The sequence below is a fragment of the Styela clava genome, chromosome 8, assembly GCF_964204865.1.
Source record: "Styela clava chromosome 8, kaStyClav1.hap1.2, whole genome shotgun sequence".
Classification (NCBI taxonomy): Eukaryota; Metazoa; Chordata; class Ascidiacea; order Stolidobranchia; family Styelidae; genus Styela; species Styela clava.
In genome coordinates, this window is record NC_135257.1 from 21,111,014 (window position 1) to 21,129,705 (window position 18,692).

The 18,692-nt window shown below is 40.0% G+C and overlaps 46 non-coding genes across 46 annotated transcripts; 15 read left to right on the forward strand and 31 right to left on the reverse strand.

Annotated features, from left to right (window-relative positions):
- Positions 1 to 301: 301 nt before the first annotated feature.
- Positions 302 to 373, reverse strand: Trnaa-cgc (transfer RNA alanine (anticodon CGC)). The gene has a single exon. It is a non-coding gene; the product is annotated as a tRNA-Ala (tRNA).
- A 4-nt stretch (positions 374 to 377) lies between these two features.
- Positions 378 to 459, reverse strand: Trnas-gcu (transfer RNA serine (anticodon GCU)). Its single transcript has one exon. It is a non-coding gene; the product is annotated as a tRNA-Ser (tRNA).
- A 202-nt stretch (positions 460 to 661) lies between these two features.
- On the forward strand, positions 662 to 743 carry Trnas-cga (transfer RNA serine (anticodon CGA)). Its single transcript has one exon. It is a non-coding gene; the product is annotated as a tRNA-Ser (tRNA).
- An 808-nt stretch (positions 744 to 1,551) lies between these two features.
- Positions 1,552 to 1,623, reverse strand: Trnaa-ugc (transfer RNA alanine (anticodon UGC)). Its single transcript has one exon. It is a non-coding gene; the product is annotated as a tRNA-Ala (tRNA).
- Positions 1,624 to 1,627: 4 nt separating this feature from the next.
- Trnas-gcu (transfer RNA serine (anticodon GCU)) lies at positions 1,628 to 1,709 on the reverse strand. The gene has a single exon. It is a non-coding gene; the product is annotated as a tRNA-Ser (tRNA).
- Positions 1,710 to 1,911: 202 nt separating this feature from the next.
- Trnas-cga (transfer RNA serine (anticodon CGA)) lies at positions 1,912 to 1,993 on the forward strand. Its single transcript has one exon. It is a non-coding gene; the product is annotated as a tRNA-Ser (tRNA).
- Positions 1,994 to 2,796: 803 nt separating this feature from the next.
- On the reverse strand, positions 2,797 to 2,868 carry Trnaa-cgc (transfer RNA alanine (anticodon CGC)). The gene has a single exon. It is a non-coding gene; the product is annotated as a tRNA-Ala (tRNA).
- Positions 2,869 to 2,872: 4 nt separating this feature from the next.
- Trnas-gcu (transfer RNA serine (anticodon GCU)) lies at positions 2,873 to 2,954 on the reverse strand. Its single transcript has one exon. It is a non-coding gene; the product is annotated as a tRNA-Ser (tRNA).
- A 202-nt stretch (positions 2,955 to 3,156) lies between these two features.
- Positions 3,157 to 3,238, forward strand: Trnas-cga (transfer RNA serine (anticodon CGA)). The gene has a single exon. It is a non-coding gene; the product is annotated as a tRNA-Ser (tRNA).
- An 805-nt stretch (positions 3,239 to 4,043) lies between these two features.
- On the reverse strand, positions 4,044 to 4,115 carry Trnaa-cgc (transfer RNA alanine (anticodon CGC)). The gene has a single exon. It is a non-coding gene; the product is annotated as a tRNA-Ala (tRNA).
- A 4-nt stretch (positions 4,116 to 4,119) lies between these two features.
- Trnas-gcu (transfer RNA serine (anticodon GCU)) lies at positions 4,120 to 4,201 on the reverse strand. The gene has a single exon. It is a non-coding gene; the product is annotated as a tRNA-Ser (tRNA).
- Positions 4,202 to 4,403: 202 nt separating this feature from the next.
- On the forward strand, positions 4,404 to 4,485 carry Trnas-cga (transfer RNA serine (anticodon CGA)). Its single transcript has one exon. It is a non-coding gene; the product is annotated as a tRNA-Ser (tRNA).
- Positions 4,486 to 5,293: 808 nt separating this feature from the next.
- Trnaa-ugc (transfer RNA alanine (anticodon UGC)) lies at positions 5,294 to 5,365 on the reverse strand. The gene has a single exon. It is a non-coding gene; the product is annotated as a tRNA-Ala (tRNA).
- Positions 5,366 to 5,369: 4 nt separating this feature from the next.
- On the reverse strand, positions 5,370 to 5,451 carry Trnas-gcu (transfer RNA serine (anticodon GCU)). Its single transcript has one exon. It is a non-coding gene; the product is annotated as a tRNA-Ser (tRNA).
- Positions 5,452 to 5,653: 202 nt separating this feature from the next.
- Trnas-cga (transfer RNA serine (anticodon CGA)) lies at positions 5,654 to 5,735 on the forward strand. The gene has a single exon. It is a non-coding gene; the product is annotated as a tRNA-Ser (tRNA).
- Positions 5,736 to 6,543: 808 nt separating this feature from the next.
- Trnaa-cgc (transfer RNA alanine (anticodon CGC)) lies at positions 6,544 to 6,615 on the reverse strand. The gene has a single exon. It is a non-coding gene; the product is annotated as a tRNA-Ala (tRNA).
- A 4-nt stretch (positions 6,616 to 6,619) lies between these two features.
- On the reverse strand, positions 6,620 to 6,701 carry Trnas-gcu (transfer RNA serine (anticodon GCU)). The gene has a single exon. It is a non-coding gene; the product is annotated as a tRNA-Ser (tRNA).
- A 202-nt stretch (positions 6,702 to 6,903) lies between these two features.
- Positions 6,904 to 6,985, forward strand: Trnas-cga (transfer RNA serine (anticodon CGA)). The gene has a single exon. It is a non-coding gene; the product is annotated as a tRNA-Ser (tRNA).
- Positions 6,986 to 7,790: 805 nt separating this feature from the next.
- On the reverse strand, positions 7,791 to 7,856 carry Trnaa-cgc (transfer RNA alanine (anticodon CGC)). Its single transcript has one exon. It is a non-coding gene; the product is annotated as a tRNA-Ala (tRNA).
- Positions 7,857 to 7,865: 9 nt separating this feature from the next.
- On the reverse strand, positions 7,866 to 7,937 carry Trnaa-cgc (transfer RNA alanine (anticodon CGC)). Its single transcript has one exon. It is a non-coding gene; the product is annotated as a tRNA-Ala (tRNA).
- A 4-nt stretch (positions 7,938 to 7,941) lies between these two features.
- Trnas-gcu (transfer RNA serine (anticodon GCU)) lies at positions 7,942 to 8,023 on the reverse strand. Its single transcript has one exon. It is a non-coding gene; the product is annotated as a tRNA-Ser (tRNA).
- A 202-nt stretch (positions 8,024 to 8,225) lies between these two features.
- On the forward strand, positions 8,226 to 8,307 carry Trnas-cga (transfer RNA serine (anticodon CGA)). The gene has a single exon. It is a non-coding gene; the product is annotated as a tRNA-Ser (tRNA).
- An 876-nt stretch (positions 8,308 to 9,183) lies between these two features.
- Trnaa-cgc (transfer RNA alanine (anticodon CGC)) lies at positions 9,184 to 9,255 on the reverse strand. Its single transcript has one exon. It is a non-coding gene; the product is annotated as a tRNA-Ala (tRNA).
- A 4-nt stretch (positions 9,256 to 9,259) lies between these two features.
- Positions 9,260 to 9,341, reverse strand: Trnas-gcu (transfer RNA serine (anticodon GCU)). The gene has a single exon. It is a non-coding gene; the product is annotated as a tRNA-Ser (tRNA).
- Positions 9,342 to 9,543: 202 nt separating this feature from the next.
- Positions 9,544 to 9,625, forward strand: Trnas-cga (transfer RNA serine (anticodon CGA)). Its single transcript has one exon. It is a non-coding gene; the product is annotated as a tRNA-Ser (tRNA).
- An 807-nt stretch (positions 9,626 to 10,432) lies between these two features.
- Positions 10,433 to 10,504, reverse strand: Trnaa-cgc (transfer RNA alanine (anticodon CGC)). The gene has a single exon. It is a non-coding gene; the product is annotated as a tRNA-Ala (tRNA).
- A 4-nt stretch (positions 10,505 to 10,508) lies between these two features.
- On the reverse strand, positions 10,509 to 10,590 carry Trnas-gcu (transfer RNA serine (anticodon GCU)). Its single transcript has one exon. It is a non-coding gene; the product is annotated as a tRNA-Ser (tRNA).
- Positions 10,591 to 10,792: 202 nt separating this feature from the next.
- Trnas-cga (transfer RNA serine (anticodon CGA)) lies at positions 10,793 to 10,874 on the forward strand. The gene has a single exon. It is a non-coding gene; the product is annotated as a tRNA-Ser (tRNA).
- Positions 10,875 to 11,681: 807 nt separating this feature from the next.
- Trnaa-cgc (transfer RNA alanine (anticodon CGC)) lies at positions 11,682 to 11,753 on the reverse strand. Its single transcript has one exon. It is a non-coding gene; the product is annotated as a tRNA-Ala (tRNA).
- A 4-nt stretch (positions 11,754 to 11,757) lies between these two features.
- On the reverse strand, positions 11,758 to 11,839 carry Trnas-gcu (transfer RNA serine (anticodon GCU)). Its single transcript has one exon. It is a non-coding gene; the product is annotated as a tRNA-Ser (tRNA).
- Positions 11,840 to 12,025: 186 nt separating this feature from the next.
- Positions 12,026 to 12,107, forward strand: Trnas-cga (transfer RNA serine (anticodon CGA)). The gene has a single exon. It is a non-coding gene; the product is annotated as a tRNA-Ser (tRNA).
- An 806-nt stretch (positions 12,108 to 12,913) lies between these two features.
- On the reverse strand, positions 12,914 to 12,985 carry Trnaa-cgc (transfer RNA alanine (anticodon CGC)). The gene has a single exon. It is a non-coding gene; the product is annotated as a tRNA-Ala (tRNA).
- A 4-nt stretch (positions 12,986 to 12,989) lies between these two features.
- Positions 12,990 to 13,071, reverse strand: Trnas-gcu (transfer RNA serine (anticodon GCU)). Its single transcript has one exon. It is a non-coding gene; the product is annotated as a tRNA-Ser (tRNA).
- Positions 13,072 to 13,273: 202 nt separating this feature from the next.
- Trnas-cga (transfer RNA serine (anticodon CGA)) lies at positions 13,274 to 13,355 on the forward strand. The gene has a single exon. It is a non-coding gene; the product is annotated as a tRNA-Ser (tRNA).
- Positions 13,356 to 14,161: 806 nt separating this feature from the next.
- Positions 14,162 to 14,230, reverse strand: Trnaa-cgc (transfer RNA alanine (anticodon CGC)). Its single transcript has one exon. It is a non-coding gene; the product is annotated as a tRNA-Ala (tRNA).
- Positions 14,231 to 14,236: 6 nt separating this feature from the next.
- Positions 14,237 to 14,318, reverse strand: Trnas-gcu (transfer RNA serine (anticodon GCU)). Its single transcript has one exon. It is a non-coding gene; the product is annotated as a tRNA-Ser (tRNA).
- Positions 14,319 to 14,520: 202 nt separating this feature from the next.
- Positions 14,521 to 14,602, forward strand: Trnas-cga (transfer RNA serine (anticodon CGA)). The gene has a single exon. It is a non-coding gene; the product is annotated as a tRNA-Ser (tRNA).
- Positions 14,603 to 15,408: 806 nt separating this feature from the next.
- On the reverse strand, positions 15,409 to 15,480 carry Trnaa-ugc (transfer RNA alanine (anticodon UGC)). The gene has a single exon. It is a non-coding gene; the product is annotated as a tRNA-Ala (tRNA).
- A 4-nt stretch (positions 15,481 to 15,484) lies between these two features.
- Positions 15,485 to 15,566, reverse strand: Trnas-gcu (transfer RNA serine (anticodon GCU)). The gene has a single exon. It is a non-coding gene; the product is annotated as a tRNA-Ser (tRNA).
- Positions 15,567 to 15,768: 202 nt separating this feature from the next.
- Trnas-cga (transfer RNA serine (anticodon CGA)) lies at positions 15,769 to 15,850 on the forward strand. Its single transcript has one exon. It is a non-coding gene; the product is annotated as a tRNA-Ser (tRNA).
- Positions 15,851 to 16,655: 805 nt separating this feature from the next.
- Trnaa-cgc (transfer RNA alanine (anticodon CGC)) lies at positions 16,656 to 16,727 on the reverse strand. The gene has a single exon. It is a non-coding gene; the product is annotated as a tRNA-Ala (tRNA).
- A 4-nt stretch (positions 16,728 to 16,731) lies between these two features.
- On the reverse strand, positions 16,732 to 16,813 carry Trnas-gcu (transfer RNA serine (anticodon GCU)). Its single transcript has one exon. It is a non-coding gene; the product is annotated as a tRNA-Ser (tRNA).
- A 202-nt stretch (positions 16,814 to 17,015) lies between these two features.
- Positions 17,016 to 17,097, forward strand: Trnas-cga (transfer RNA serine (anticodon CGA)). The gene has a single exon. It is a non-coding gene; the product is annotated as a tRNA-Ser (tRNA).
- Positions 17,098 to 17,901: 804 nt separating this feature from the next.
- Trnaa-cgc (transfer RNA alanine (anticodon CGC)) lies at positions 17,902 to 17,973 on the reverse strand. The gene has a single exon. It is a non-coding gene; the product is annotated as a tRNA-Ala (tRNA).
- A 4-nt stretch (positions 17,974 to 17,977) lies between these two features.
- Trnas-gcu (transfer RNA serine (anticodon GCU)) lies at positions 17,978 to 18,059 on the reverse strand. Its single transcript has one exon. It is a non-coding gene; the product is annotated as a tRNA-Ser (tRNA).
- Positions 18,060 to 18,261: 202 nt separating this feature from the next.
- Trnas-cga (transfer RNA serine (anticodon CGA)) lies at positions 18,262 to 18,343 on the forward strand. The gene has a single exon. It is a non-coding gene; the product is annotated as a tRNA-Ser (tRNA).
- Positions 18,344 to 18,692: the final 349 nt, after the last annotated feature.

The following is an 18,692-nucleotide window of genomic DNA, read 5'->3' on the forward strand; positions in this document are numbered from 1 at the left end:
AGCAATTACTGTGTTTTTACTGAGCTATAATGATTTCAAATCAAAGATAAGAGAATAAGTTATCGAATAGGCATTCTAGCACCACGACGAGAATGTGATTCGAACCCACGCGTGCAGAGCACAATGAATTAGCGAACTTTTATCTGATTAGTGAACTTTTTGGTTCCTTCGTCAGATCCTAAAATGTCTAATTGTTTGTAATTACAATCTGATTTGAATTTCAATTACTTCAGAGTTTTCTCTCGACATATTTCAGCAATGCTAACACGATTTTATTTCGAAAAAATTATTAATTCTCAAATGGAGATGCCGGGGATTGAACCCGGGGCCTCACACATGCGAAGCGTGCGCTCTACCACTGAGCTACATCCCCAGGACGACGAGGATGGGATTCGAACCCACGCGTGCAGAGCACAATGGATTAGCAGTCCATCGCCTTAACCACTCGGCCACCTCGTCACATGTGCACCAGATTAGATGTTGATGATTTGAATCTTGACCAAATTTCGATTATACCGAAATCATCTCGTGGAATGTAATCAAAGTTTGAATAGTAACCGACGCGAGCAGAGAAAATTGAACTTTTTTGCTGCTTCGCCAGATCCTGAGATGTCTAATTGTTGGTGATTTCAATTTGATTTGAATTCAGTCTCCGGTCACCGTTGTCGTGGCCGAGTGGTTAAGGCGACAGACTCGAAATCTGTTGGGCGTTGCCCGCGCAGGTTCGAATCCCGCCGACAACGTTATTTGAGATTTCATTTAGCAGGATTAACAACATCGAGCAAAGATTAGATAAAACTTGCCCAAACGATTATCCGATATTTTTATTGGAGCTGCCTGGTTTTGGAATTATTATACCGTTTTGTTTTTGGAGGCACATTGATGGCTTGGAACGGATTGAGACCAATTGCGCCTAGCTCAAACAAATACAATAAAAAGCCCAATCTTGTATTCATTACCGATTACGAGATTAGCTAGATAATTGTTGTTTGTCGTTTACAAATAACATAATCCATTTCTCATCCCAATCAATGGTCTGCTGTAACGCTCATTCACAATACGTGGCAGCATGCGAACGCTTTATATAGCTGAGATCTCGAATCATTGTCTTGCCTATAACGGTGAATATCGACCTTTGTCTATAATGTAAGTGGCAGTTTATGACTAAAACGTAGTCAATTGATAAATCCTTATGACTTAGCCTCGCTAAACGAAATGATAAAATTTCTTATACACTATACAAAGATAGTAGCAATTACTGTGATTTTACTGAGCTATAATGATTTCAAATCAAAGATAAGAGAATAAGTTATCGGATAGGCATTCTAGCACCACGACGAGAATGTGATTCGAACCCACGTGTGCAGAGCACAATGAATTAGAGAACTTTTATCAGATTAGTGAACTTTTTGGTTCCTTCGTCAGATCCTAAAATGTCTAATTGTTGGTAATTACAATCTGATTTGAATTTCAATTACTTCAGTGTTTTCTCTCGACATATTTCAGCAATGCTAACACGATTTTATTTCGAAAAAATTATCAACTCTCAAATGGAGATGCCGGGGATTGAACCCGGGGCCTCACACATGCAAAGCGTGCGCTCTACCACTGAGCTACATCCCCAGGACGACGAGGATGGGATTCGAACCCACGCGTGCAGAGCACAACGGATTAGCAGTCCATCGCCTTAACCACTCGGCCACCTCGTCACATGTGCACCAGATTAGGTGTTGATGGTTTGAATCTTGACCTAATTTCGATTATACCGAAATCATCTCGTGGAATGTAATCAAAGTTTGAATAGTAACCGACGTGAGCAGAGAAAATTGAACTTTTTTGCTGCTTCGCCAGATCCTGAGATGTCTACTTGTTGGTGATTTCAATTTGATTTGAATTCAGTCTCCGGTCGCCGTTGTCGTGGCCGGGTGGTTAAAGCGACAGACTCGAAATCTGTTGGGCGTTGCCCGCGCAGGTTCGAATCCTGCCGACAACGTTATTTGAGATTTCACTTAGAAGGATTAACAACATCGAGCAAAGATTAAATGAAACTTGCCCAATCGATTATTAGATATTTTTATGGAGCTGCCTGGTTTTGGAATTATATTACCGTTTTGTTTTTGAAGAATTATTAATGGCTTGGGACGGATTGATAGCTATTGTGCCTAGCTCAACGAATACATTAAATAGCCCAATCTTGTATTCGTTACTGATTACGAGATTAGCTAGATAAATGTTGTTTATTGTTTACAAAACACTTAATCCATTTCTCATCCCAATCAATGGTCTGCTGTAACGCTCATTCACAATACGTGGCAGCATGCGAACGCTTTATATAGCTGAGATCTCGAATCATTGTCTTGCCTATAACGGTGAATATCGACCTTTGTCTATAATTTAAGTCGCAGTTTATGACTGAAACGCAGTCAATCGATAAATACTTATGACTTAGCCTCGCTAAACGAAAGAATAAAATTTCTTATACACTATACGGATAGTAGCAATTACTGTGTTTTTACTGAGCTATAATGATTTCAAATCAAAGATAAGAGAATAAGTTATCGAATAGGCATTCTAGCACCACGACGAGGATGTGATTCAAACTCACGTGTGCAGAGCACAATGAATTAACAAACTTTTATCTGATTAGTGAACTTTTTGGTTCCTTCGTCAGATCCTAAAATGTCTAATTGTTGGTAATTACAATCTGATTTGAATTTCAATTACTTCAGAGTTTTCTCTCGACATATTTCAGCAATGCTAACACGATTTTATTTCGAAAAATTATTAATTCTCAAATGGAGATGCCGGGGATTGAACCCGGGGACTAACACATGCGAAGCGTGCGCTCTACCACTGAGCTACACCCCCAGGACGACGAGGATGGGATTCGAACCCACGCGTGCAGAGCACAATGGATTAGCAGTCCATCGCCTTAACCACTCGGCCACCTCGTCACATGTGCACCAGATTAGGTGTTGATGATTTGAATCTTGACCTAATTTCGATTATACCGAAATCATCTCGTGGAATGTAATCAAAGTTTGAATAGTAACCGACGTGAGCAGAGAAAATTAAACTTTTTTGCTGCTTCGCCAGATCCTCAGATGTCTACTTGTTGGTTATTTTAATTTGATTTGAATTCAGTCTCCGGTCACCGTTGTCGTGGCCGAGTGGTTGAGGCGACAGACTCGAAATCTCTTGGGCATTGCCCGCGCAGGTTCGAATCCTGCCGACAACGTTATTTGAGATTTTATTTAGAAGGATTAACAACATCGAGCAAAGATTAGATGAAACTTGCCCAATCGATTATTAGATATTTTTATTGGAGCTGCCTGGTTTTGGAATTATATTACCGTTTTGTTTTTGAAGAATTATTGATGGCTTGGGACGGATTGATAGCTATTGCGTCTAGCTCAACGAATACATTAAATAGCCCAATCTTGTATTCGTTACTGATTACGAGATTAGCTAGATAATTGTTGTTTATTGTTTACAAAACACTTAATCCATTTCTCATCCCAATCAATGGTCTGCTGTAACGCTCATTCACAATACGTGGCAGCATGCGAATGCTTTATATAGCTGAGATCTCGAAACATTGTCTTGCCTATAACGGTGAATATCGACCTTTGTCTATAATGTAAGTCGCAGTTTATGACTGAAACGCAGTCAATCGATAAATACTTAGGACTTAGCCTCGCTAAACGAAAGAATAAAATTTCTGATACACTATACGGATAGTAGCAATTACTGTGTTTTTACTGAGCTATAATGATTTCAAATCAAAGATAAGAGAATAAGTTATCGAATAGGCATTCTAGCACCACGACGAGAATGTGATTCGAACCCACGCGTGCAGAGCACAATGAATTAGCGAACTTTTATCTGATTAGTGAACTTTTTGGTTCCTTCGTCAGATCCTAAAATGTCTAATTGTTTGTAATTACAATCTGATTTGAATTTCAATTACTTCAGAGTTTTCTCTCGACATATTTCAGCAATGCTAACACGATTTTATTTCGAAAAAATTATTAATTCTCAAATGGAGATGCCGGGGATTGAACCTGGGGCCTCACACATGCGAAGCGTGCGCTCTACCACTGAGCTACATCCCCAGGACGACGAGGATGGGATTCGAACCCACGCGTGCAGAGCACAATGGATTAGCAGTCCATCGCCTTAACCACTCGGCCACCTCGTCACATGTGCACCAGATTAGATGTTGATGATTTGAATCTTGACCAAATTTCGATTATACCGAAATCATCTCGTGGAATGTAATCAAAGTTTGAATAGTAACCGACGCGAGCAGAGAAATTTGAACTTTTTTGCTGCTTCGCCAGATCCTGAGATGTCTAATTGTTGGTGATTTCAATTTGATTTGAATTCAGTCTCCGGTCACCGTTGTCGTGGCCGAGTGGTTAAGGCGAAAGACTCGAACTCTGTTGGGCGTTGCCCGCGCAGGTTCGAATCCTGCCGACAACGTTATTTGAGATTTCATTTAGCAGGATTAACAACATCGAGCAAAGATTAGATGAAACTTGCCCAAACGATTATCAGATATTTTTATTGGAGCTGCCTGGTTTTGGAATTATTATACCGTTTTGTTTTTGGAGGCACATTGATGGCTTGGAACGGATTGAGACCAATTGCGCCTAGCTCAAACAAATACAATAAAAAGCCCAATCTTGTATTCATTACCGATTACGAGATTAGCTAGATAATTGTTGTTTGTCGTTTACAAATAACATAATCCATTTCTCATCCCAATCAATGGTCTGCTGTAACGCTCATTCACAATACGTGGCAGCATGCGAACGCTTTATATAGCTGAGATCTCGAATCATTGTCTTGCCTATAACGGTGAATATCGACCTTTGTCTATAATGTAAGTGGCAGTTTATGACTAAAACGTAGTCAATCGATAAATCCTTATGACTTAGCCTCGCTAAACGAAATGATAAAATTTCTTATACACTATACAAAGATAGTAGCAATTACTGTGATTTTACTGAGCTATAATGATTTCAAATCAAAGATAAGAGAATAAGTTATCGGATAGGCATTCTAGCACCACGACGAGAATGTGATTCGAACCCACGTGTGCAGAGCACAATGAATTAGCGAACTTTTATCAGATTAGTGAACTTTTTGGTTCCTTCGTCAGATCCTAAAATGTCTAATTGTTGGTTATTACAATCTGATTTGAATTTCAATTACTTCAGTGTTTTCTCTCGACATATTTCAGCAATGCTAACACGATTTTGTTTCGAAAAAGTTATCAACTCTCAAATGGAGATGCCGGGGATTGAACCCGGGGCCTCACACATGCAAAGCGTGCGCTCTACCACTGAGCTACATCCCCAGGACGACGAGGATGGGATTCGAACCCACGCGTGCAGAGCACAATGGATTAGCAGTCCATCGCCTTAACCACTCGGCCACCTCGTCACATGTGCACCAGATTAGGTGTTGATGATTTGAATCTTGACCTAATTTCGATTATACCGAAATCATCTCGTGGAATGTAATCAAAGTTTGAATAGTAACCGACGTGAGCAGAGAAAATTAAACTTTTTTGCTTCTTCGCCAGATCCTCAGATGTCTACTTGTTGGTGATTTCAATTTGATTTGAATTCAGTCTCCGGTCACCGTTGTCGTGGCCGAGTGGTTGAGGCGACAGACTCGAAATCTCTTGGGCGTTGCCCGCGCAGGTTCGAATCCTGCCGACAACGTTATTTGAGATTTTATTTAGAAGGATTAACCACATCGAGCAAAGATTAGATGAAACTTGCCCAATCGATTATTAGATATTTTTATTGGAGCTGCCTGGTTTTGGAATTAATAGACCGTTTTGTTTTTGGAGGCACATTGATGGCTTGGAACGGATTGAGACCAATTGCGCCTAGCTAAAACAAATACAATAAAAAAACCAATCTTGTATTCGTTACCGATTACGAGATTAGCTAGATAATTGTTGTTTGTCGTTTACAAAAAACATAATTCATTTCTCATCCCAATCAATGGTCTGCTGTAACGCTCATTCACAATACGTGGCAGCATGCGAACGCTTTATATAGCTGAGATCTCGAATCATTGGCTTGCCTATAACGGTGAATATCGACCTTTGTCTATAATGTAAGTGGCAGTTTATGACTAAAACGTAGTCAATCGATAAATCCTTATGACTTAGCCTCGCTAAACGAAAGAATAAAATTTCTTATACAGTATTCAAAGATAGTAGCAATTACTGTGATTTTACTGAGCTATAATGATTTCAAATCGAAGATAAGAGAATAAGTTATCGGATAGGCATTCTAGCACCACGACGAGAATGTGATTCGAACCCACGTGTGCAGAGCACAATGAATTAGCGAACTTTTATCAGATTAGTGAACTTTTTGGTTCCTTCGTCAGATCCTAAAATGTCTAATTGTTGGTAATTACAATCTGATTTGAATTTCAATTACTTCAGTGTTTTCTCTCGACATATTTCAGCAATGCTAACACGATTTTATTTCGAAAAAATTATCAACTCTCAAATGGAGATGCCGGGGATTGAACCCGGGGCCTCACACACGCAAAGCGTGCGCTCTACCACTGAGCTACATCCCCAGGACGACGAGGATGGGATTCGAACCCACGCGTGCAGAGCACAATGGATTAGCAGTCCATCGCCTTAACCACTCGGCCACCTCGTCACATGTGCACCAGATTAGGTGTTGATGGTTTGAATCTTGACCTAATTTCGATTATACCGAAATCATCTCGTGGAATGTAATCAAAGTTTGAATAGTAACCGACGTGAGCAGAGAAAATTGAACTTTTTTGCTGCTTCGCCAGATCCTGAGATGTCTACTTGTTGGTGATTTCAATTTGATTTGAATTCAGTCTCCGGTCGCCGTTGTCGTGGCCGAGTGGTTAAGGCGACAGACTCGAAATCTGTTGGGCGTTGCCCGCGCAGGTTCGAATCCTGCCGACAACGTTATTTGAGATTTCATTTAGAAGGATTAACAACATCGGGCAAAGATTAAATGAAACTTGCCCAATCGATTATTAGATATTTTTATTGGAGCTGCCTGGTTTTGGAATTATATTACCGTTTTGTTTTTGAAGAATTATTGATGGCTTGGGACGGATTGATAGCTATTGCGCCTAGCTCAACGAATACATTAAATAGCCCAATCTTGTATTCGTTACTGATTACTAGATTAGCTAGATAAATGTTGTTTATTGTTTACAAAACACTTAATCCATTTCTCATCCCAATCAATGGTCTGCTGTAACGCTCATTCACAATACGTGGCAGCATGCGAACGCTTTATATAGCTGAGATCTCGAATCATTGTCTTGCCTATAACGGTGAATATCGACCTTTGTCTATAATTTAAGTCGCAGTTTATGACTGAAACGCAGTCAATCGATAAATACTTATGACTTAGCCTCGCTAAACGAAAGAATAAAATTTCTTATACACTATACGGATAGTAGCAATTACTGTGTTTTTACTGAGCTATAATGATTTCAAATCAAAGATAAGAGAATAAGTTATCGAATAGGCATTCTAACACCACGACGAGGATGTGATTCGAACTCACGTGTGCAGAGCACAATGAATTAACAAACTTTTATCTGATTAGTGAACTTTTTGGTTCCTTCGTCAGATCCTAAAATGTCTAATTGTTGGTAATTACAATCTGATTTGAATTTCAATTACTTCAGAGTTCTCTCTCGACATATTCCAGCAATGCTAACACGATTTTATTTCGAAAAATTTATTAATTCTCAAATGGAGATGCCGGGGATTGAACCCGGGGCCTCACACATGCGAAGCGTGCGCTCTACCACTGAGCTTCTCAAATGGAGAGAGATGCCGGGGATTGAACCCGGAGCCTCACACAGGCGAAGCGTGCGCTCTACCACTGAGCTACATCCCCAGGACGACGAAGATGGGATTCGAACCCACGCCTGCAGAGCAGAATGGATTAGCAGTCCATCTCCTTAACCCCTCGGCCACCTCGTCACATGTGCACCAGATTAGGTGTTGATGATTTGAATCTTGACCTAATTTCGATTATACCAAAATCATCTTGTGGAATGTAATCAAAGTTTGAATAGTAACCGACGTGAGCAGAGAAAATTGAACTTTTTTGCTGCTTCGCCAGATCCTGAGATGTCTATTTGTTGGTGATTTCAATTTGATTTGAATTTTCTCTCCGGACACCGTTGTCGTGGCCGAGTGGTTAAGGCGACAGACTCGAAATCTGTTGGGCGTTGCCCGCGCAGGTTCGAACCCTGCCGACAACGTTATTTAAGATTTCATTTAGCAGCATTACAACATTGAGCAAAGATTAGATAAAACTTGCCCAAACGATTATCGGATATTTTTATAGAAGCTGCCTGATTTTGGAAATATCATACTGTTTTGTTTTTGGAGGCACATTGATGGCTTGGAACGGATTGAGACCAATTGCGCCTAGCTAAAACAAATACAATAAAAAAACCAATCTTGTATTCGTGACCGATTACGAGATTAGCTAGATAATTGTTGTTTGTCGTTTACAAAACACTTAATCCATTTCTCATCCCAATCAATGGTCTGCTGTAACGCTCATTCACAATACGTGGCAGCATGCGAACGCTTTATATAGCTGAGATCTCGAATCATTGTCTTGCCTATAACGGTGAATATCGACCTTTGTCTATAATTTAAGTCGCAGTTTATGACTGAAACGCAGTCAATCGATAAATACTTATGACTTAGCCTCGCTAAACGAAAGAATAAAATTTCTTATACACTATACGGATAGTAGCAATTACTGTGTTTTTACTGAGCTATAATGATTTCAAATCAAAGATAAGAGAATAAGTTATCGAATAGGCATTCTAACACCACGACGAGGATGTGATTCGAACTCACGTGTGCAGAGCACAATGAATTAACAAACTTTTATCTGATTAGTGAACTTTTTGGTTCCTTCGTCAGATCCTAAAATGTCTAATTGTTGGTAATTACAATCTGATTTGAATTTCAATTACTTCAGAGTTCTCTCTCGACATATTCCAGCAATGCTAACACGATTTTATTTCGAAAAATTTATTAATTCTCAAATGGAGGTGCCGGGGATTGAACCCGGGGCCTCACACATGCGAAGCGTGCGCTCTACCACTGAGCTTCTCAAATGGAGATGCCGGGGATTGAACCCGGAGCCTCACACAGGCGAAGCGTGCGCTCTACCACTGAGCTACATCCCCAGGACGACGAAGATGGGATTCGAACCCACGCCTGCAGAGCAGAATGGATTAGCAGTCCATCTCCTTAACCCCTCGGCCACCTCGTCACATGTGCACCAGATTAGGTGTTGATGATTTGAATCTTGACCTAATTTCGATTATACCAAAATCATCTTGTGGAATGTAATCAAAGTTTGAATAGTAACCGACGTGAGCAGAGAAAATTGAACTTTTTTGCTGCTTCGCCAGATCCTGAGATGTCTATTTGTTGGTGATTTCAATTTGATTTGAATTTTCTCTCAGGACACCGTTGTCGTGGCCGAGTGGTTAAGGCGACAGACTCGAAATCTGTTGGGCGTTGCCCGCGCAGGTTCGAACCCTGCCGACAACGTTATTTGAGATTTCATTTAGCAGCATTACAACATTGAGCAAAGATTAGATAAAACTTGCCCAAACGATTATCGGATATTTTTATAGAAGCTGCCTGATTTTGGAAATATCATACTGTTTTGTTTTTGGAGGCACTTTGATGGCTTGGAACGGATTGAGACCAATTGCGCCTAGCTAAAACAAATACAATAAAAAAACCAATCTTGTATTCGTGACCGATTACGAGATTAGCTAGATAATTGTTGTTTGTCGTTTACAAAAAACATAATCCATTTCTCATCCCAATTAATGGTCTGCTGTAACGCTCATTCACAATACGTGGCAGCATGCGAACGCTTTATATAGCTGAGATCTCGAATCATTGGCTTGCCTATAACGGTGAATATCGACCTTTGTCTATAATGTAAGTGGCAGTTTATGACTAAAACGTAGTCAATCGATAAATCCTTATGACTTAGCCTCGCTAAACAAAAGAATAAAATTTCTTATACAGTATACAAAGATAGTAGCAATTACTGTGATTTTACTGAGCTATAATGATTTCAAATCAAAGATAAGAGAATAAGTTATCGGATAGGCATTCTAGCACCACGACGAGAATGTGATTCGAACCCACGTGTGCAGAGCACAATGAATTAGCGAACTTCTATCAGATTAGTGAACTTTTTGGTTCCTTCGTCAGATCCTAAAATGTCTAATTGTTGGTAATTACAATCTGATTTGAATTTCAATTATTTCAGAGTTTTCTCTCGACATATTTCAGCAATGCTAACACGATTTTATTTCGAAAAAATTATTAATTCTCAAATGGAGATGCCGGGGATTGAACCCGGGGCCTCACACATGCGAAGCGTGCGCTCTACCACTGAGCTACATCCCCAGGACGACGAGGATGGGATTCGAACCCACGCGTGCAGAGCACAATGGATTAGCAGTCCATCGCCTTAACTACTCGGCCACCTCGTCACATGTGCACCAGATTAGGTGTTGATGATTTGAATCTTGACCTAATTTCGATTATACCGAAATCATCTCGTGGAATGTAATCAAAGTTTGAATAGTAACCGACGCGAGCAGAGAAAATTGAACTTTTTTGCTGCTTCGCCAGATCCTGAGATGTCTAATTGTTGGTGATTTCAATTTGATTTGAATTCAGTCTCCGGTCACCGTTGTCGTGGCCGAGTGGTTGAGGCGACAGACACGAAATCTGTTGGGCGTTGCCCGCGCAGGTTCGAATCCTGCCGACAATGTTATTTGAGATTTCATTTAGCAGGATTAACAACATCGAGCAAAGATTAGATAAAACTTGCCCAAACGATTATCAGATATTTTTATTGGAGCTGCCTGGTTTTGGAATTATTATACCGTTTTGTTTTGGAGGCACATTGATGGCTTGGAACGGATTGAGACCAATTTGCGCCTAGCTCAAACAAATACAATAAAAAGCCCAATCTTGTATTCGTTACCGATTACGAGATTAGCTAGATAATCGTTGTTTGTCGTTTACAAAAAAACATAATCCATTTCTCATCCCAATCAATGGTCTGCTGTAACGCTCATTCACAATACGTGGCAGCATGCGAACGCTTTATATAGCTGAGATCTCGAATCATTGTCTTGCCTATAACGGTGAATATCGACCTTTGTCTATAATGTAAGTGGCACTTTATGACTAAAACGCCGTCAATCGATAAAGCCTTATGACTTAGCCTCGCTAAACGAAAAAATAAAATTTCATATACACTATATGGATAGTAGCAATTACTGTGTTTTTACTGAGCTATAATGATTTCAAATCAAAGATAAGAGAATAAGTTATCGAATAGGCATTCTAGCACCACGACGAGAATGTGATTCGAACCCACGCGTGCAGAGCACAATGAATTAGCGAACTTTTATCTGATTAGTGAACTTTTTGGTTCCTTCGTCCGATCCTAAAATGTCTAATTGTTGGTAATTACAATCTGATTTGAATTTCAATTACTTCAGAGTTTTCTCTCGACATATTTCAGCAATGCTAACACGATTTTATTTCGAAAAAATTATTAATTCTCAAATGGAGATGCCGGGGATTGAACCCGGGGCCTCACACATGCGAAGCGTGCGCTCTACCACTGAGCTACATCCCCAGGACGACGAGGATGGGATTCGAACCCACGCGTGCAGAGCACAATGGATTAGCAGTCCATCGCCTTAACCACTCGGCCACCTCGTCACATGTGCACCAGATTAGGTGTTGATGATTTGAATCTTGACCTAATTTCGATTATACCGAAATCATCTCGTGGAATGTAATCAAATTTTGAATAGTAACCGACGTGAGCAGAGAAAATTGAACCAGATCCTGAGATGTCTAATTGTTGGTGATTTCAATTTGATTTGAATTCAGTCTCCGGTCACCGTTGTCGTGGCCGAGTGGTTAAGGCGACAGACTCGAAATCTGTTGGGCGTTGCCCGTGCAGGTTCGAATCCTGCCGACAACGTTATTTGAGATTTCATTTAGCAGGATTAACAACATCGAGCAAAGATTAGATGAAACTTGCCCAAACGATTATTAGCTATTTTTATTGGAGCTGCCTGGTTTTGGAATTATATTACCGTTTTGTTTTTGAAGAATTATTGATGGCTTGGGACGGATTGATACCTATTGCGCCTAGCTCAAACGAATACATTAAATAGCCCAATCTTGTATTCGTTACTGATTACGAGATTAGCTAGATAATTGTTGTTTATTGTTTACAAAACACTTAATCCATTTCTCATTCCAATCAATGGTCTGCTGTAACGCTCATTCACAATACGTGGCAGCATGCGAACGCTTTATATAGCTGATATCTCGAATCATTGTCTTGCCTATAACGGTGAATATCGACCTTTGTCTATAATGTAAGTGGCACTTTATGACTAAAACGCCGTCAATCGATAAAGCCTTATGACTTAGCCTCGCTAAACGAAAGAATAAAATTTCATATACACTATATGGATAGTAGCAATTACTGTGTTTTTACTGAGCTATAATGATTTCAAATCAAAGATAAGAGAATAAGTTATCGAATAGGCATTCTAGCACCACGACGAGAATGTGATTCGAACCCACGCGTGCAGAGCACAATGAATTAGCGAACTTTTATCTGATTAGTGAACTTTTTGGTTCCTTCGTCCGATCCTAAAATGTCTAATTGTTGGTAATTACAATCTGATTTGAATTTCAATTACTTCAGAGTTTTCTCTCGACATATTTCAGCAATGCTAACACGATTTTATTTCGAAAAAATTATTAATTCTCAAATGGAGATGCCGGGGATTGAACCCGGGGCCTCACACATGCGAAGCGTGCGCTCTACCACTGAGCTACATCCCCAGGACGACGAGGATGGGATTCGAACCCACGCGTGCAGAGCACAATGGATTAGCAGTCCAACGCCTTAACCACTCGGCCACCTCGTCACATGTGCACCAGATTAGGTGTTGATGATTTGAATCTTGACCTAATTTCGATTATACCGAAATCATCTCGGGGAATGTAATCAAATTTTGAATAGTAACCGACGTGAGCAGAGAAAATTGAACTTTTTTGCTGCTTCGCCAGATCCTGAGATGTCTAATTGTTGGTGATTTCAATTTGATTTGAATTCAGTCTCCGGTCACCGTTGTCGTGGCCGAGTGGTTAAGGCGACAGACTCGAAATCTGTTGGGCGTTGATCGTGCAGGTTCGAATCCTGCCGACAACGTTATTTGAGATTTCATTTAGCAGGATTAACAACATCGAGCAAAGATTAGATGAAACTTGCCCAAACGATTATTAGATATTTTTATTGGAGCTGCCTGGTTTTGGAATTACATTACCGTTTTGTTTTTGAAGAATTATTGATGGCTTGGGACGGATTGATACCTATTGCGCCTAGCTCAAACGAATACATTAAATAGCCCAATCTTGTATTCGTTACTGATTACGAGATTAGCTAGATAATTGTTGTTTATTGTTTACAAAACACTTAATCCATTTCTCATTCCATTCAATGGTCTGCTGTAACGCTCATTCACAATACGTGGCAGCATGCGAACGCTTTATATAGCTGATATCTCGAATCATTGTCTTGCCTATAACGGTGAATATCGACCTTTGTCTATAATGTAAGTCGCAGTTTATGACTGAAACGCAGTCAATCGATAAATACTTATGACTTAGCCTCGCTAAACGAAAGAATAAAATTTCTTATACACTATACGGATAGTAGCAATTACTGTGTTTTTACTGAGCTATAATGATTTCAAATCAAAGATAAGAGAATAAGTTATCGAATAGGCATTCCAGCACCCCGACGAGAATGTGATTCGAACCCACGCGTGCAGAGCACAATGAATTAGCGAACTTTTATCTGATTAGTGAACTTTTTGGTTCCTTCGTCAGATCCTAAAATGTTTAATTGTTGGTAATTACAATCTGATTTGAATTTCAATTACTTCAGAGTTTTCTCTCGACATATTTCAGCAATGCTAACACGATTTTATTTCGAAAAAATTATTAATTCTCAAATGGAGATGCCGGGGTTTGAACCCGGGGCCTCACACATGCGAAGCGTGCGCTCTACCACTGAGCTACCCCCCAGGACGACGAGGATGGGATTCGAACCCACGCGTGCAGAGCACAATGGATTAGCAGTCCATTGCCTTAACCACTCGGCCACCTCGTCACATGTGCACCAGATTAGGTGTTGATGATTTGAATCTTGACCTAATTTCGATTATACCGAAATCATCTCGTGGAATGTAATCAAAGTTTGAATAGTAACCGACACGAGCAGAAAAAATTGAACTTTTTTGCTGCTTCGCCAGATCCTGAGATGTCTAATTGTTGGTGATTTCAATTTGATTTGAATTCAGTCTCCGGTCACCGTTGTCGTGGTCGAGTGGTTGAGGCGACAGACACGAAATCTGTTGGGCGTTGCCCGCGCAGGTTCGAATCCTGCCGACAATGTTATTTGAGATTTCATTTAGCAGGATTAACAACATCGAGCAAAGATTAGATAAAACTTGCCCAAACGATTATCAGATATTTTTATTGGAGCTGCCTGGTTTTGGAAATATTATACCGTTTTGTTTTGGAGGCACATTGATGGCTTGGAACGGATTGAGACCAATTGCGCCTAGCTCAAACAAATACAATAAAAAGGCCAATCTTGTATTCGTTACCGATTACGAGATTAGCTAGATAATTGTTGTTTGTCGTTTACAAAAAAACATAATCCATTTCTCATCCCAATCAATGGTCTGCTGTAACGCTCATTCACAATATGTGGCAGCATGCGAACGCTTTATATAGCTGAGATCTCGAATCATTGTCTTGCCTATAACGGTGAATATCGACCTTTGTCTATAATGTAAGTGGCACTTTATGACTGAAACGCCGTCAATCAATAAAGCCTTATGACTTAGCCTCGCTAAACGAAAAAATAAAATTTCATATACACTATATGGATAGTAGCAATTACTGTGTTTTTACTGAGCTATAATGATTCCAAATCAAAGATAAGAGAATAAGTTATCGGATAGGCATTCTAGCACCACGACGAGAATGTGATTCGAACCCACGCGTGCAAAGCACAATGAATTAGCGAACTTTTATCTGATTAGTGAACTTTTTGGTTCCTTCGTCAGATCCAGAAATGTCTAATTGTTGGTAATTACAATCTGATTTGAATTTCAATTACTTCAGAGTTTTCTCTCGACATATTTCAGCAATGCTAACACGATTTTATTTCGAAAAAATTATCAACTCTCAAATGGAGATTCCGGGGATTGAACCCGGGGCCTCACACATGCAAAGCGTGCGCTCTACCACTGAGCTACATCCCCAGGACGACGAGGATGGGATTCGAACCCACGCGTGCAGAGCACAATGGATTAGCAGTCCATCGCCTTAACCACTCGGCCACCTCGTCACATGTGCACCAGATTAGGTGTTGATGGTTTGAATCTTGACCTAATTTCGATTATACCGAAATCATCTCGTGGAATGTAATCAAAGTTTGAATAGTAACCGACGTGAGCAGAGAAAATTGAACTTTTTTGCTGCTTCGCCAGATCCTGAGATGTCTACATGTAGGTGATTTCAATTTGATTTGAATTCAGTCTCCGGTCACCGTTGTCGTGGCCGAGTGGTTAAGGCGACAGACTCGAAATCTGTTGGGCGTTGCCCGCGCAGGTTCGAATCCTGCCGACAACGTTATTTGAGATTTCATTTAGAAGGATTAACAACATCGAGCAAAGATTAGATGAAACTTGCCCAATCGATTATTAGATATTTTTATTGGAGCTGCCTGGTTTTGGAATTATATTACCGTTTTGTTTTTGAAGAATTATTGATGGCTTGGGACGGATTGATAGCTATTGCGCCTAGCTCAACGAATACATTAAATAGCCCAATCTTGTATTCGTTACTGATTACGAGATTAGCTAGATAATTGTTGTTTATTGTTTACAAAACACTTAATCCATTTCTCATTCCAATCAATGGTCTGCTGTAACGCTCATTCACAATACGTGGCAGCATGCGAACGCTTTATATAGCTGAGATCTCGAATCATTGTCTTGCCTATAACGGTGAATATCGACCTTTGTCTATAATTTAAGTCGCAGTTTATGACTGAAACGCAGTCAATCGATAAATACTTATGACTTAGCCTCGCTAAACGAAAGAATAAAATTTCTTATACACTATACGGATAGTAGCAATTACTGTGTTTTTACTGAGCTATAATGATTTCAAATCAAAGATAAGAGAATAAGTTATCGAATAGACATTCTAGCACCACGACGAGGATGTGATTCGAACTCACGTGTGCAGAGCACAATGAATTAACAAACTTTTATCTGATTAGTGAACTTTTTGGTTCCTTCGTCAGATCCTAAAATGTCTAATTGTTGGTAATTACAATCTGATTTGAATTTCAATTACTTCAGAGTTTTCTCTCGACATATTTCAGCAATGCTAACACGATTTTATTTCGAAAAAATTATCAACTCTCAAATGGAGATGCCGGGGATTGAACCCGGGGCCTCACACATGCGAAGCGTGCGCTCTACCACTGAGCTACATCCCCAGGACGACGAGGATGGGATTCGAACCCACGCGTGCAGAGCACAATGGATTAGCAGTCCATCGCCTTAACCACTCGGCCACCTCGTCACATGTGCACCAGATTAGGTGTTGATGGTTTGAATCTTGACCTAATTTCGATTATACCGAAATCATCTCGTGGAATGTAATCAAAGTTTGAATAGTAACCGACGTGAGCAGAGAAAATTGAACTTTTTTGCTGCTTCGCCAGATCCTGAGATGTCTACATGTTGGTGATTTCAATTTGATTTGAATTCAGTCTCCGGTCACCGTTGTCGTGGCCGAGTGGTTAAGGCGACAGACTCGAAATCTGTTGGGCGTTGCCCGCGCAGGTTCGAATCCTGCCGACAACGTTATTTGAGATTTCATTTAGAAGGATTAACAACATCGAGCAAAGATTAGATGAAACTTGCCCAATCGAATATTAGATATTTTTATTGGAGCTGCCTGGTTTTGGAATTATATTACCGTTTTGTTTTTGAAGAATTATTGATGGCTTGGGACGGATTGATAGCTATTGCGCCTAGCTCAACGAATACATTAAATAGCCCAATCTTGTATTCGTTACTGATTACGAGATTAGCTAGATAATTGTTGTTTATTGTTTACAAAACACTTAATCCATTTCTCATCCCAATCAATGGTCTGCTGTAACGCTCATTCACAATACGTGGCAGCATGCGAACGCTTTATATAGCTGAGATCTCGAATCATTGTCTTGCCTATAACGGTGAATATCGACCTTTGTCTATAATTTAAGTCGCAGTTTATGACTGAAACGCAGTCAATCGATAAATACTTATGACTTAGCCTCGCTAAACGAAAGAATAAAATTTCTTATACACTATACGGATAGTAGCAATTACTGTGTTTTTACTGAGCTATAATGATTTCAAATCAAAGATAAGAGAATAAGTTATCGAATAGACATTCTAGCACCATGACGAGGATGTGATTCGAACTCACGTGTGCAGAGCACAATGAATTAACAAACTTTTATCTGATTAGTGAACTTTATGGTTCCTTCGTCAGATCCTAAAATGTCTAATTGTTGGTAATTACAATCTGATTTGAATTTCAATTACTTCAGAGTTTTCTCTCGACATATTTCAGCAATGCTAACACGATTTTATTTCGAAAAATTATTAATTCTCAAATGGAGATGCCGGGGATTGAACCCGGGGCCTCACACATGCGAAGCGTGCGCTCTACCACTGAGCTACATCCCCAGGACGACGAGGATGGGATTCGAACCCACGCGTGCAGAGCACAATGGATTAGCAGTCCATCGCCTTAACCACTCGGCCACCTCGTCACATGTGCACCAGATTAGGTGTTGATGATTTGAATCTTGACCTAATTTCGATTATACCGAAATCATCTCGTGGAATGTAATCAAAATTTGAATAGTAACCGACGCGAGCAGAGAAAATTGAACTTTTTTGCTGCTTCGCCAGATCCTGAGATGTCTAATTGTTGGTGATGTCAATTTGATTTGAATTCAGTCTCCGGTCACCGTTGTCGTGGTCGAGTGGTTAAGGCGACAGACTCGAAATCTGTTGGGCGTTGCCCGCGCAGGTTCGAATCCTGCCGACAACGGTATTTGAGATTTCATTTAGCAGGATTAACAACATCGAGCAAAGATTAGATAAAACTTGCCCAAACGATTATCAGATATTTTTATTGGAGCTGCCTGGTTTTGGAATTATTATACCGTTTTGTTTTTGGAGGCAAATTGATGGCTTGGAACGGATTGAGACCAATTGCGCCTAGCTCAAACAAATACAATAAAAAGCCCAATCTTGTATTCGTTACCGATTACGAGATTAGCTAGATAATTGTTGTTTGACGTTTACAAAAAACATAATCCATTTCTCATCCCAATCAATGGTCTGCTGTAACGCTCATTCACAATACGTGGCAGCATGCGAACGCTTTATATAGCTGA